The sequence below is a fragment of the Heteronotia binoei genome, chromosome 6 (genome assembly GCF_032191835.1).
Source record: "Heteronotia binoei isolate CCM8104 ecotype False Entrance Well chromosome 6, APGP_CSIRO_Hbin_v1, whole genome shotgun sequence".
Lineage (NCBI taxonomy): Eukaryota > Metazoa > Chordata > Lepidosauria > Squamata > Gekkonidae > Heteronotia > Heteronotia binoei.
The window spans coordinates 73,937,662-73,953,165 of NC_083228.1; the positions used below are offsets into that span (position 1 = coordinate 73,937,662).

At 42.5% G+C, this 15,504-nt stretch overlaps 1 protein-coding gene across 3 annotated transcripts in view; it reads right to left on the reverse strand.

Annotated features, from left to right (window-relative positions):
* Positions 1 to 15,504, reverse strand: part of NEURL1 (neuralized E3 ubiquitin protein ligase 1) — a 232,303-nt gene that overhangs the window by 59,601 nt on the left and 157,198 nt on the right. The window lies entirely within an intron of this gene.

Genomic DNA, 15,504 nt, shown 5'->3' on the forward strand with positions numbered 1-15,504 from the left:
GAAGAAAACAAGGAATTCCTAACAGTTGCAAACTACCAGTCACTACTCTGAAGAGTAAACACCTCAGACAGCCCAACAAACTTTGTGCCTTGCTTCTCTGTTGACCAGCCCATAATTTACTACTTAGAACTGTATGGTGCATGACTGCTGCACGTTGTGCGGTGAGACATTAACTTTGCTCTAATACACTTCTCCAGTTGAGATACAGTGTGGTGCAAGTAGAACCTATCCATTTTGCCATCCAACACTTGTACTATTTGGTTACTTTTGGCATACACAGGAGGAGAAAAATTAAAAAGAACTAAACTTATCTCTCACATACACATATGATTTGATCAAATGGTGTTTGCAGGAAAGAAAGCATTTTCACCACTTGGAGAGGTGTATGAAACTGTTCAGACTATCCTTTGCCAGTTGTTTATACTAGAGTGATTAAAAACACCTCTGCAACCAATGATCACCATGGCACTTTAGAGCCCTTTGAGGTAAACAGGGCAACTTACATCTCTGGGTGTATTTTTTAAACACAGTTCTGCAACAGGGGTCCCAGTGCCACACTCAAAATTCCAGAACCAAAGAACCCAAGAGGATATTCTCCTTGGATCATTCTTCTAGTTTCTTTAGGTAGGAAATACACCTTACCATAAAGTTGTAATTATGGGACAGTTTTGCTGCCTCCTTTATAGAGGAAGGTGGACCTGATGGGCTAGGGTTCCAACAACCTAGAGGAAAAACTGTTCTATTTATTTAATGGAGGTTTAATGAGGTTATTTACCAGGTGATCTTATTTACCTTCATGCCAAGGAAAGTATCACCTAACCAATTCCACACACCAAGCCTCTATTAGAGGGACAGGACATCCTCCCCCCCTTCAGGTTGTTGGCAACCCTATGACAGGTTGGTGGGAACTATCAAGTTAAACCACTGAAAGTAATGGTGCATTCAGACCAGGGCTTTTTTTGTAGCCGGAACTCCTTTGCATATTGGGCCACACAATGCTGATGTAGCCAATCCCTCAAGAGCCTATAGGGAGTACAGGGCCTACTGTAAGCTCCAGGAGGGCTGGTTACATCAGGGGTGTGTGGCCTAATATGCAAAGGAGTTCCTGCTAAAAAAAAGTGTGGTTCAGACTACACTAAATAATGTGTTTTGAAAGTGGATTTTTGCTATACTTACAGAGTAAAAATCCAGTTGCAAAATGCATTATTTAGTGAAGTCTGAAGACACCCAGAATCTCATGTTTGCTGTTTGATCAGATGAAAGATATCCCACAAAACCCACTCAGTGCAGAAACTAGGAGCTGATTAGAGGGAAAAGTGAACACCTACTGGTGAGAGAAGTGTGAGAAGTAGTTTGGTCTCAGATGTTGAGGGACTGCTAAACACATTGCCTTTGCGCCTGCCACACAAAGACAGTTCTGTGGGGCTATTTCAGGTTGAGCAAATGACACAGCACAAGAGCTAACTCTCCCCCCATACCACAGTCCTAATCTAAACTGGACCCCTGAACAGCTGCTATTTACAAAGGGGAAAAATCACTGAACATGGAACTTCTAGTGTCTTGTCTATTTTGACCCTAAATTGCCAGTCCTATCCTACCGCTGCCCATTTATAATTTTTAAATTTCTTCTAAAACATTCCCCAAGACTTGAGTAGCTCTTTTGGGAACATTTGGTTCCAGATGCATGCTCAGCCAAATTAACATATGTACAATCCATACATGCAACTCTCATCAAGCTGACTCAGGAAGACACACTACAACTACATCTGTTCATGATGAAGGCTTATTTACATGGTGATATAACACCAGTGGGAAGAAAATAATCCCAGTCAGTTGTATTTGTTTGCTGATGCAAACACTCTCAGTGCTGCAAATTTCCTCATTCTTAGATAGAAATTAAAATGCCAGAATTACTGGAGTTAATTAGCATCCAGGTTTGAAACTGGCCATCAAAACTCACTGGATTACTGTCAATGCAGAAGAAGACACTATAAGCCAGAGGTGTCAAACATGCAGCCTAAAGGTCAGATCAGGCCCCTGGAAGGCTCTTATCAGGCCTGTAAGCAACTCACTGTCAACTGCTTCCTTCTCTCTTTTGCTTCTTTCTGCATCACAGCCTGTTTTGCCAGACTTGCTCAATCACACAGGAGCTACAGAGCAAAGCCTCTATTTTCTCCATTGGCTGACCAGCACATGAAGCAACTTATGTACAAAAGCTTGCAATGCCCAACCATTTCATGTTTTCTTTCCCCTGGGTCTTAGGCTCAAAGCATTGACCTTGAGACTTCTGCAATGAATGTCAATAAATCAAAAGTTGGTTTGCAACTTACAGACACACACCTGAATAGCATACTCAAGATTGCTATAGCACAGGCATTGTTTCCAGATCTTAATGCATTAATTCAGAGCAAGAGGTATCAGTTATCAGAAACTGTAAAATAAACAAAATATTGCAGGAGTGCTAATCTTTTAAACATATTTTATTTTATTTTTTTAAAAAATCTTTAATTGTGTTTGCCTGTGTCCTTTATAAAGTTTATCTCTCTGCTACCTAGCATTGCATTTTATGACACACATGGCCTGGCCCAACAAGGTCTCATTTATGTCATATCCAATTCTCATGACAAATGAGTTCAACACCCCTGCTATGAATAGTCCCCTCATCATTGGGAAGTATGAAAAGGCACTCAGGACATCACAAAATCATTAGATATTTGTGAAACAATCAGTGGTCTGATGAAACATATCTTTAGTGAAAAGACTTTGGCTGTGGTCAGACATCAAGCCTTTTGTGATCAGGAGCTGCCTCTAATTTATCTGGGTTCTTTGAAATGGGAAGCTTTTATCAGACATCTCCTCCTTAACCTGCCTTACCACATGTTTACCCCATGGCTGATCAATAAGATGTGGCAGCCACAGAATGGAATGGAAGACGTTTTTGTTTATCATCTGTCTTCTGGGCATGCACATAAGTGTTTATGGGAAGCAGAGATTCAAGCTCCTGGCAGGATATTTGTTTCTAGCCAGTGAGATCACTGTGGCCAATAGGATTGCTGCAGCTTGTGGCCTGCTGAGATCTGTAGTTCAGTGTGGGGGAAATGTTTTTAAAACTGTGCTTTTTAAAACCAGGGAGGAGAGAATGAAAGAGATAAGCCTCATCCTGAGGAGGGAGCTCTCTCCGGTCCAGCTGGAGAGGCATACTACTTGAAGAGCATATCTGCTTATGTGCAGAAAAAATTGGTGACGAAACAGAAGTCAGCAATCTGACTTCCCAAATGGCTTCACAATACAAGAGCAATCACACATTCACAGAAGCACTGTGAAACGAGTAGATACACAAATGCCAGACTTTCTGAGGTGTTGGGCAAGCACAGGGGGTTGATGACTGCAGGACAGGAGAAGATGTTGCTGGCTGGACAAGCACTTTAAATTTGTTAGGGAGAAGCAATAATAATGGATCAAAGTGCTCATCTGATCACCAAATGTGATGACTTTGAATGTTTTGTCAGCACAATCCTGAAAATGGTCACATAGCATTTTGTTGCCAGAAGAAAGAACATTAATAGGAGGGTGTTTGTACTGACTTAACTTCCCTCTTACACCTTGGAGTTAGGTTTTATTTTTGGAGTTAGGTTTTATTTTAAATTTTCTTATCTATATCTTCAACAGGAAAACAGTGAGAAAAGAAATTGTTTTCCCCTCTATCTCTGCAACCTTCCTTTTGTTATTTATTTATACCACATTTTGAAACTCACAGTGGCTTACAACATTCTTCTCTTTTTTTCCACAGCGGCTTACAACATTCTCCGACCCTGTGAGGAAATTCAGCTGAGTGTGTGTAACTGGCCCAAAGTCACCCAGTAAGCTTCCATGGCAGAGATGAGATTTACACTGGGTTCTCCCAGATCCTAGTCCAACGCTCTAACCACTACATGTAAAAAATGACTGGTGAAAAATGTACCATCATACAACGCTGCACCCCCAGAGAAGGAAGCAAACTACCACAGTGCTGAAGCAAAATCTGAAATGGAAATGACAGTAATGGCTCAGGGACATTTTTCAAAATGGAAGGTTATGTCAACTCCGAATAGCAGATGAAACATCTAAGTTTGTTATTACTAGACTGGAGTGATGCTGAAAAGACTGGAACAAGATTTAGGCAACAATCATAAGCAGTCTATTCAAAGTAAGTCACATGTTATTCACTACTAAGAGACGTTTCATTAGGATTGCAGTTTTAATCTCACACCAAATCACATCATCAATCACCACCTTACGTGGGCTCTTTTTCTGCTGGTACATCCCTGAACTGGGTCAACAGACAAGGTCTGGAAGCTTTCAATTTTGTGTGGGTCTGATTCAGACCAGAACTACAACACGCTGAAAAGGGGAGCTTAAGCCCTCCCCCTGTGCCGTTTCTCCAACTTGAAATAGCCCCAAGGAGATGCTATTTGACTGTTCATTCTCCAGCCTTCCAGATGATAGAAAAGCAGGTAGGAAAGCAGAAGATAAAAGCAGAAGCAGAGGTCTTAATTAAAAGCTAATCAAAAATTATTACTCTTAAATTCCTGTTTTCCAGCCCTGCTGCTGGCATTTCACCCTATCTGCCTTCCATTTTTCTGTTTAAAAAAAAAGTCAATTCTCTTAAAAAGCCTTCCAGGTACTGTAATCAAGTTGCTGTACAAACTATGAATATATTGACAATCTCTTTGTAGGTTGCCCTTTTCTGACTGTGAATACTTGTCCCCTTTCAGTATTGTTAATTCATATTCTACAAAAATAGGCACCAGAAAGCTGGAGCGTATATGTTGAATCAAGGGCCAAATGTCCAACACAGGAAAATACTTTTGTCTACAGCTGTGGTATCCACATTGATTGTGGTCCATGTGTGTAGACAACAAAGCTGGGGTTTCCAGGTCTGGAAAGGTTATATTAATGCCAAAAGTGAGCAAAATTACATAGTAAGTTGGGAGCAACAAGTTACCGCCAGAGGGAGCTCAGATATCCTATATGGGATATCGTAAATAGATCCCTTGCAGAAGGGCGTTTTTCAACACTTCTTAAAGAGGCTGTGGTCTGCTCTCTCCTGAAAAAATCAACATTAGACCCGACCGAACTGGCACATTACTGGCTGGTCTCGAATTTACCCTTTTTAGGTAAAATTATTGAGAGGGCAGTAGCGCTACAGTTACAGAGCTTTCTGGATGATGCTTCCGTCCTAGATCCTCACCAGTCCGGCTTCCGCCCAGGTCAAGGGGCGGAGACAGTGCTGGTCGTCCTGGTGGATGATCTCCAGCAGTATCTGGATCGAGGCAGCTCAGCGATACTGATGTTGGACCTATTGGCAGCGTTCGATACGGTCAACCATCAGTTGCTGTCCCGCCGTCTCGCCAACGCAGGGATTCAGGGGTTGGCCTTGCAATGGCTTTCCTTCTTCCTTGATGATCGGGGACAAAGGGTGGTGACTGGAGGTGAACTGTCCCAGAGGCATGTGCTTGACTGCGGGATGCCTCAGGGGGCGGTGCTCTCCCCGATGTTGTTCAACATCTACATGCACCCCCTTGCCCAGATTGCCCAGAGGTATGGGTTGGGTTGTCACCAGTATGCTGATGACACCTAGCTCTATCTACTGATGGACAGCCAGCCTGACTGTGACCCAGAAAATTTTGCGCTACAAGCCGTGGCTGGATGGCTTAGGCTGAGTAGATTGAAGCTCAATCCAGCGAAGACATAGGTCCTTTGCTTGAGTCGTGGTGGTCTGGGAAGGGAAATTTCCCTACTGGCATTTGACAGTGCACCACTGGCAATGGCACACAAGGTCAAGAGCTTGGGGGTGCTACTGGAGCCTCCCTTGACAATGGAGGCCCAGATAGCAGCCACTGCTAAATCCGCATTTTTCCATCTTAGGCGGGCAAGGCAGTTGGTCCCCTTCCTGGAGCGCGGCAACCTAGCAACAGTGATCCATGCAACGGTCACCTCGAGGCTGGACTACTGTATTGCCCTCTACATGGGGCTGCCCTTGTGCTGAAGCTGCAGCTAGTGTAGAACGTGGCCGCCCAGCTGTTATTGGGGCTCCCCGGGTGGTAGCACATTCAGCCGGGACTGCGGGAACTGCACTGGCTGCCAATAGTATGCCGGATTCGTTACAAGGTGCTGGTTATTACCTTTAAAGCTCTATATGTCCTAGGACCTGCCTACCTTAGGGACTGTCTCTCCCCACATGTTCCCCAGAGAGTACTTAGATTGGGATCACAAAATCTATTAGTAATTCCCGGGTCGAAGGAGGCCCGATTGAAATCAACCAGAGACAGGGCCTTCTCTATTGTAGCCCCCTGCTGGTGGAACCAACTGCCAGATGAAGTGAGGGCCTTGCGGAACCTTGTGCAGTTCCGCAGGGCCTGCAGGACTATCCTCTTCCGGCTGAAATTCAATTGACTTGGCACCAGTATTTAAGAGAAGTGGAAGAAAGCCATTGCCACCAGAATAGCACCAACTCAATAGTCTGTTTTAACTGTTTTAATCATTGCATATCTATTTTATTACTGAATGTGTAATTTTAATACTTATTAATTTGTTTGTGGGATTTTATGTTGTAAGCCACCCTGAGCCTGCTTCAGCGGGGAGGGCGGAATATAAAATAAATAAATATTTTCAGATTGCTTAATTATTTACAGCATATTAAGGCAGATTGCAAAGATTAATTTCACATAATAGTATTTGTATTTTAAGCCTTCCATTTATTTTCCTTAAGGAATTATATGTTTAAGGAATTATAATGGGAACAATGTCATCTACAATAAAATAATGTCATTTAAAATAAAACACATTATATAATAATCAATTAGTATGTTGTACTTTTTCCTTTAAATAATGGAACAAGATATTCTTTCTTTAATATTTCAGTGGCATCTACATGACTGAGTTGAAAATACTGATTTATCTGTTGTGAGAAAGTAATCCTTTGTAATCGGTTCTTAGTAACCAATTTTATCCAGCTGATATCCCTTTGCATTTTAATTATGCCCTTTAAAACTGACGCACATTGAAGAATTATCAGATGAACTAGAGTTGTCTCCAAAAGGATACAGAGCAGAATTCTACGTATCTACACAACCATAGAATTCAGTATGAATTCTGAAGGAATTCAGTATAAAATGTAAGTACGGTAATAAAATCTTTCCTGCCTTTAAAAGTAGCCATAACCCAAAGAGTGGGACAAAGCTGTGATCAGTGCTTTGCATGCAGAAAGTCACAGGTTCAATTCCTGGCATCTCCAGTTGAAGAGTCTCAGGAAGAACTTTTTTTCTGTCTGAGACTGTGGGAAGCTTCTTTCTAGCAAGATTACACAATGCTGAGCAAAATGGGTCAATAGTATGGCTCCCTTTAAGGAAGGTTCATGTAAATGGAATCACAGAGTTTATCAGTTTAGGTGGTTGTTTCCTTGAAGCTGAGGATGAGGTTTGATTATTTATGGAACACCACCAGATCCACCAAAAACAAAACAAGAGGAAGTATGGGCAAGCTTTGCTTCCTTTCCTGGATCTTGTATAAGGGGAGATAAATGCCCTCCCAGTATGGAGAAAGAGCATGCCCACAATGATATTGCACATAAAAATAAGATACACCAACAAAAGGGAAACACAAGTCACTTGCTACTTCCCCTTTTGCTGCTTCTGTAGAATGTGGGAAATGGCCTATAATTCATGGAAGCAGTAAATCACAACTTTATGAATACTTCTTCCCCTGAGCAAACAGACACAAATTTTCATTGCCCATGGAATAAAAAAAAGTGTGCTTTCAAGCATATTATTCGGCATTAGTATATAAATTTTTAAAATGTGATCCCCAAATCCACAGCCATCACAATTCCATTCAATTTTGGTAAAGTTTTCCATCCAAGTTTTCCCATTCAGAGAAACATGAGAGCAAGTGGAGAACACTTACAAGTGTACCAGTGGTGATTAATAATGTCAATGACCACCTAAGGTTTGACACCACATAATGGAGAATCAAGACATGTAAGGAACAAGATTAAGAGGATTCAAGACAATTGCCAAGATCAAGGCCTGCCAAAGGAATTCTATAAATAAATGTCTGAGCATTAATGCCCATTACATAAGCACATTCTAACAAGCGCTGGAATTTGAAAGATGGCAGCAGGTGCATAGCTGAATCCATTGCTCTGCATTTTGCTAACTGCATTCAGCTAATTGGTGAGGACAAATAACTGCAAGAAGCTTTGGTGGATAGCTTTCAACTCAAAATATAGTGAAACAGACAGTTTAAAGTCTATGTGACTGGGGGGGGGGGAGGGGAGAAGGTAAACAAGTTACTCTGGGATTTGCAAATTCCAAGAGTTCTATCAGCAGTTATTTCTTTCTGTCTTCAAAGCAAGCACCTGATTTGAAATTAACTTTTTCAACTGAGAATTTTGACCTCCTTTTAGACATTTAATAAATTTTCTCAATAGGTTGCAATCACTGTGAACTACATCATAAACATAAGAACTCATTCAAATAGCAAGTTGGCTACAAGGATGTACTTCCCATCAGAACACCAAACATACAATTTTAGATTTAGTTAGCTAACTAAAATATTGGCATAATACAGTCCAAAAGATATTTTTTTAAAAAAATGGCAAATATAAATGTTTAACATAGATGCCTTTCTACATTCTATCAGTCCATTATATTACCTTTTTAAATAAAACTTTTGTACGAGTTTACCATTTGGGGTGGTGGTATTTGTTTTTTACACTATCGTGAGCTTTTTCATATCCAGTTATATATAATTTACACACCATTTAGACATTACTAATGAAAGCAACATAAAAATCATAGCAAATTTAATGGGAAAATATAGGGGCAAGTAAACAAAAATGATGGAGGAGCCTCATGGCAGAGTCTAAACTGCAGTACTGCATAGGGTTGCCAAGTCCAATTCAAGAAATATCTGGGGACTTTGGGGGTGGAGCCAGGAGACATTAGGACAGAGCCAGGAGCAAGGGTGTGACAAGCATAATTGAACTTCAAGGGAGTTCTGGCCACCACATTGAAAGAGACCTCACACCTTTTTAAATGCTTTCCTTCGAAAGTGTCACGCCCCTGCCACCCCCCCCCACCCAGGGTCTCCTCGCGGCCAGCACCCCCAGTGCAGCTCTTGGTAGTCAGCTGCGGAGGTCTCAGAAATGGGAAGGGGCTGGGTTACACCACCCAAAGCCTCCTATCCCTGGTAGTGTGCTGGGCTCCTCGTCCTCTCTCTCTGCGGGTAGGCAGCCCTTTCCTTGCAACCACTGCTTCCTCCCCGACCTTGCTGCTTGGCTGCCTTTTATTCCCCCCTCTTGCTCTACCCCCACTCTCCCTTCCCTCCCTGGGCTGGCCCAGCCCATCTTTATAAGCCCTGGCACTGAGCCGCGGCGTCTTAGGGCGTTTCCCTTTTCCTGGTTCTGGGCTGGCTTCCTGGGGGGCTGCAACGTAGGGCATGGCAGCACCAGCTGCCATGGCTTGGGGGGTCCTTCTCGGCTTGCTGCTGCCCAGGGCCTTACTCTCTGTGGCATTGGGCAGGTCTCTGGGTGCTGCTCCGGGGTGTTGAGGTGAGTGGGGGAGCCTTGGGTGGTCCCGGTGTCCGACGAAGGAGGGCCCTTGCTGGTGGGGCTCAGCTGGGTGGGTGGCCGCAGGGGAGACGACTCCCCCCCTCGGCTGAGTCCTGCGACAGGACACATAGAAAACAATGAAGGATAGGGGCCCCTTCTTTTGGGCTCATAGAATTGGACCTCCTGGTTCAATCTTTTTGAAACTTGGGGGGTATTCCAGGAAGAGGCACTGGATGCTATGCTGCGAATTTGGTGCCTCTGCCTCAAAAAACAGTCCACCCCAGAGCCCCAGATACACGCTGATCAATTCTCCATTATTTCCTATGAGAATAAGTCACCATAGGGAATAACAGAGTTCCCTCCCCTCCCCCCGCTTTCTCTCTCTCACTCACACACACACTTAACTGTCTCTGGTGCCTCCACAACAAGGTTTGGAAAGTACAGGGGTTACGCTGCTCTCTTTTACACACACACTCACTTGCTCTGAAATGAAAGCAAAACAAATGGAGGGGCTGCGCTCTGATGAGGTCTGCTGTTGCTGACCCTTCCCCATGAAGTACTTCCTGTTTCCGGCTCCAATTTAAAGGTACACACACATACACATTTTAAAACTGGACCTGTTTGCAGGTCCTGCCGGAGATCTAGAGGTACATGGTGGCTGTAGGGGAGGGGCTTCCCTTGCCGGCCAGCTGGCTGGGGGTGGGGGAAGCCTGTAAAACCAAGGGATCCCCCACTGGGACCTGGGGATTGGGAAGCCTAATACTGCAGTCCTAAGTTCTGCTCATGACCTGAGTTTGATCCCAGCAGAAGCTGGGTTCAGGTAGCCGGCTCAAGGTTTACTCAGCCTTCCATCCTTCCAAGGTCGGTAAAATGAGTACCAAGCTTGCTGGGGGTAAAGTATAGATGACTGGGGAAAGCAATGGCAAAACCATCCTGTAAAAAGTCTGCTGTGAAAACATTGCAATGCAACGTCACCTCAGAGTTGGAAATGACTGGTGCTTGCACAGGGGACTACCTTTACCTTTTTAAAAACAAAAATGGTACAGAAATAAAGACTCATGGATTTAATTCACAGAAGCAACAAGTGGGACTGAAATGAGGGCTTTTAAAATCAAAACAATGGTTCTGCAAAAGTCAGTAGCATCCCTATTCCTTTGTTTATTCTAAACATTTCTATCCACCCTATCTCTTGGACTCAGGGTGGGATACAATACCAAGTTACAAAGTCAAAATTAACAATAGGAAAAAATGCACAGATTAGCAATTTAAAGGAATTCAGACTTAACACATCCAAGAGTAAAACCGCACAAGTTTTGTCATTCAAAACAACAGCAAATGTAATCTTAAAAAAAAGATTGTAGCAGTAATTGGTCTATTTATCTAATTTTATTGATATTATTATAGAAAGTAAATCTCAACTAGTTAGGCTTGCCAGTGCCTGGGTCCAAAACACCTAGAGAATCACAGTAAGAGATAGAAACAAAACAAAAAAACTGTGAAATTAATAGTGAAAGAAATACTATACAAAAACTCCGTGCTTGGGTGCTGTGGAGAAGTGATTGGTGATTGAACCTTTACAGTGGGATATGCCTCTCTGAAGAAGGGTTTTCCCAGAAACAGAAGTAAAGGTGCGTTCCTGTTAGAGGCTTATAACATACCCACTTCGTCTTTATGTCTGAAAAGTTCTTCTATGAATATTGGAAGCCATAAGTTTGGACGACCAAGAAGAATGTGGAGAACATAGGAACTTTTCTCGTGAATCTGCATTTGGAGTACCAGCGCTTTAATTCAGCCCGTTGGAACGGGTAAATCGTCTTGAGTTTTAAAAGTCAGAAAATGACACTATGAAATGGACTTAAATGAATAAAAATTGTAGTTGGTAGATATTTGTGATTGAAGGGATGGTGTTGTTCCTGGCCAGAAGAGCCGAGTTCTCGTCTGTGGCCACAGCTATGTGTTTTGGGCCCACTATCTGCCCCATCCAGATATTTCTATGGAATTTCCTGATCTCTATAGAGGGGATGTGGTGCACCTCTTTGAAAAGGGTAACATGCTTTTCTTGAGGGATCTCCGGCAAGGGCTGCGGGTAGCTTTGGGCTTCCCGATAGGTGCTAAGCCCTAAGTAGAGACTTGGCCTTAGTGGTGGCAGGTTTTACTGGGTTTAGGGTACTATGTGGCTAGGGGAGGACCATGAAGCATCCCCTTTTTGGCGAGTTAGGGGTCTGGCATAATCAACCTTTGGGTTTGTTGACCTGAGGTGGGGAAAATGCAGACTTTCCTGGAGGCTCAACTAGAGGGTGCCTTCCACTGAGACGTGCGTCTGGTGGTTGGGCCCTCTGGGGCGTGCCTCCTTGCTGGGCTGGCCTGGCGGGAGCTGTGTCACACAGCTCCTGCTGGGGGCTGGGTATCTTGCCCGTGAATGGCAGGGGAGCAGTCTGTTGAGACCCCTACCCTGACCAGGCCGCACTTTTGGGTTTCCTTGCCATTTTTATTATTATGCTTAATAAAGTGGCCCATAGTTACACCAATGCCTTGTGTCCACTGATGAAATTGCGACACAATTTGTCAAACGGCCTATTGTGGTGCTGACATTCACTGGGTCCACAAGCAACCCAATAAGTCACATCATCACCATAAAATTCATCCCACAACCCTTTAGCTTTGTTCATTTCATCCTTGGTCAGTTCTCTAAACTCCTTGGACAGTTCAAAAGCATTTACACATCTTGTCGTGGAAGTAGGTCCAGGTTGTGGCACTTCATCATGTGCAACGTCATCATGAAAATCTGGCCTTGCATCAACACTGCTTGTTTCTGATGAAAGAGATAGATTTGACTCACTTCCTGTCTCTGAAGACTGACACTGGTTTTGATCTGGATCATCTTTCTCTGCAGTTTGTAAGGAGAAATCTGTCAGCTTTCCTGTCTTGGCTACAACAGACAGATTCTTTTGCTCATTCTCTTTTGCACATTTTCTCTTTTGCGCACTACTCAACTGAACACACTTCATTTTTGACATTTACATGGGGCTGAAATTAAAAAGGGGCAGAGAGGGTCACTGAAATGACTGTCATGACAACTGAATTTGGCTCCATCATTTTACTTTTAAACATAGCCTATGACATTGTACCTCACCAACAAAAAATAGAAGATAACCCTAGGGTGCACCATGATCAATTTGCACTAGTTTTATCAATTTTTTTTTTTACACAAATCTCCATTCTTTTTTTTCCCACCCTTTTCCCAACTTCGTGGTGCCCCCTTTGGCCCTGGTGCCCTAAGCACATGCTTAGTCTGCTTAATGGTTAATCCGCCCTTGCCCATGTATAATTATTATATTTATAACCTAGATGTAAACAGAACATGGATCACGGTGTCTATCCATCCCATGCTTTTCGAGGAACAGCCATAACCGGTGTATCATCCACAGCCTATAAAAAGCACTACATTCCACAGCGGAGATCTTGGCCTCCAACTGTAGGCCAGGATCCAGTCGTACATTCAAGCTACAAACCTCGCCTTTCAAAGGATTGCATCCCCACCAGGACAGGCTGACTTCTCAGTCCTTGAGAAGTTTTGTCACTGACCAGCAGCACCTCAGTCTTATCTCAACAGGGCTTCAGTTCACTGGCCCTCAACCATCCCATTAGTGTCTCCAGGTAACTGTTCAGGATTTCCATCTGACTCACATATTAAAGAGAAGTGGAGCTGGGTGACATCTGAATATTGTGATGCCTTACTCCAAATCTACTGATGATGTTTCCCAATGGTTTCATGTAGATGGGGGACAAGATGGAACCCTTTGGGACCCTAAATTATAAATGTCATATACCTGAGCAGCACCCCACAATACCAGTTTCTGGAATAGGTCAGTCTAGTAAAAGCAAAACAACCAAAGCATTGCACTCCCTCCACTCCAATTCAACCAGTTTTTCCAGATGGATTCCACAGTGAATGGTACTGAATGCTGCACAGAGGTCCAGGAGAATCAACATCAAGGTCTCAACTAAGTAGCAATAGTGCATTTAATGCAGAATAAAATAAATGTTTGGTGCAATAAAACATCTTTCTGACAGTTCTTTTAGAGTCTAAGAAGCATTGCACTTTTGTAACCTAGTATTTTTAAGTAATGCAACTTCACTTAAATAAAGTGACATCCAAATAACCTTTGATTCAGGCAAAGCATGAGCCATACATAAACAATTAATTGTATTTCCCCATCCCAGATAGAGGAGTAAGATTAAGGGGAATTTTTACAGAGCACATTCCATGATTCAGAATATGCACCAATAGTCTGTCATAACAAACATTCTTTTATTAATGCTATTTATTTTCATAGTGATTTATTACTTCCAACCCCACTGTGTTTTCTTTGCCTCTGGTTTCTGTTAGAGAAGTGAGTCCTCATGAGCAAGAGTTACAAATGTAAAGTTTACAATGATGGCATCAAGTAGCCCTTTTAAAAACAAGCGTGTTCTAATTTTTTCCCCTTCTACCAGTGTTATTTGCCATCAGGTTGCTTCCGACCCTATGAATTAATTATCTCCAAAATGTCCCATCATTTACAGTCTTGCTCAGTTCTTGCAAACTGTGGCTGCCTAAGCCAATTGATCTCATGTTAGATCTTCCTCTTTTCCTACAGCTTTTCGACTGAGTCTCCTCTTCTCATGATGTGACTAAAGTTTAGTCATTTTAGCTCCTAGAGAGAATTCAGGATGGATTTGATCTAAAACCCACTTGCCTTTTTGGCAGTCCATGGCATCTGCAAAACTCTCCTCCAACACCACATTTCAAAATGAATCCATTTTCTTCCTGTCAACTTTCTTTATTGTCTGACTTTCACACCCATACATAGTACCAGGGAATGCTGTAGTATGAATTCTGTTGATCCGAGTTTCCAGCAACACATCCTTGCACTTAAGGATCTTTTCTAGTTCCTTCATCACTACCCTTCCCAGTCTCAATCTCCTTCTCATTTTGTTTATTGATTGCACGAAGGAATTGAAAACAATAATTTCAACATCTTCACTGTAACCGTTAAAATTGTGTAGCTCCTCATTAGGCACTATTTGTGTCTTCTTGATGTTCAGTTGTAATCCTGTTTTGACAGTTTCTCCTTTAACTTTCATCACTAGTCATTTAAGGTCTTCACTGTTTTCTGCCAGTAATGTGGTGCCACATCCATATCTCAAATTGTTAATGTTCCTTGCCTTCCACTAGTTTTCACTCCACCTTCATCTAAATCTAACCCAGTTTTCCTTATATATTCTGTATATAGATAGGATAGGAAGATAATATGAATCCTTGTCTGACATCTTTGCCAATTGGAAACCATTGTATTTCCCCATATTCTGTCCTAAGTAGCCTCTTGTCCAGAATATATGTTGAACATTAAAACACCCATTTATTTTACAACCATTCATAACTTTTCATTATCTCTAATTTGATGGCAAAAGCAGAGTGGGAGAGACAGGAGCAATACAGGAAAAAGGCTGGGAAAGAGTTTATTTTCATTTCCCAGCATTGTGGTCTCAATCTATATCCTCCTCGTGACTGCTTTTAAGGTTCCAAAATCACATTGGGAGTCCAACAGTGTCATTCTATTCAGAGTTACACCCTTCTAAGCCCACTGCCTAGGATGGTCATCTAAATCCATCATCTGTAGTTGGCCCTTACAAACAGTTATCTCAGCACAGATAGAATAATATGTCCTTTGGGTCCTTTTGGCTTATTGCACCTAGAAAGAGATTACAGGATTGTCATATATGCACAGCTATACTTATTTCAGGAAGTGACATCATCAGAAACAGGTATGATCTGGATCCTTTGCATAATCAGGATGTCAAATCTCCAGTGGACAATCATTGACTAATTCATAAAAGACATGAGTTATAGAAAACAATTCAAGGAAACA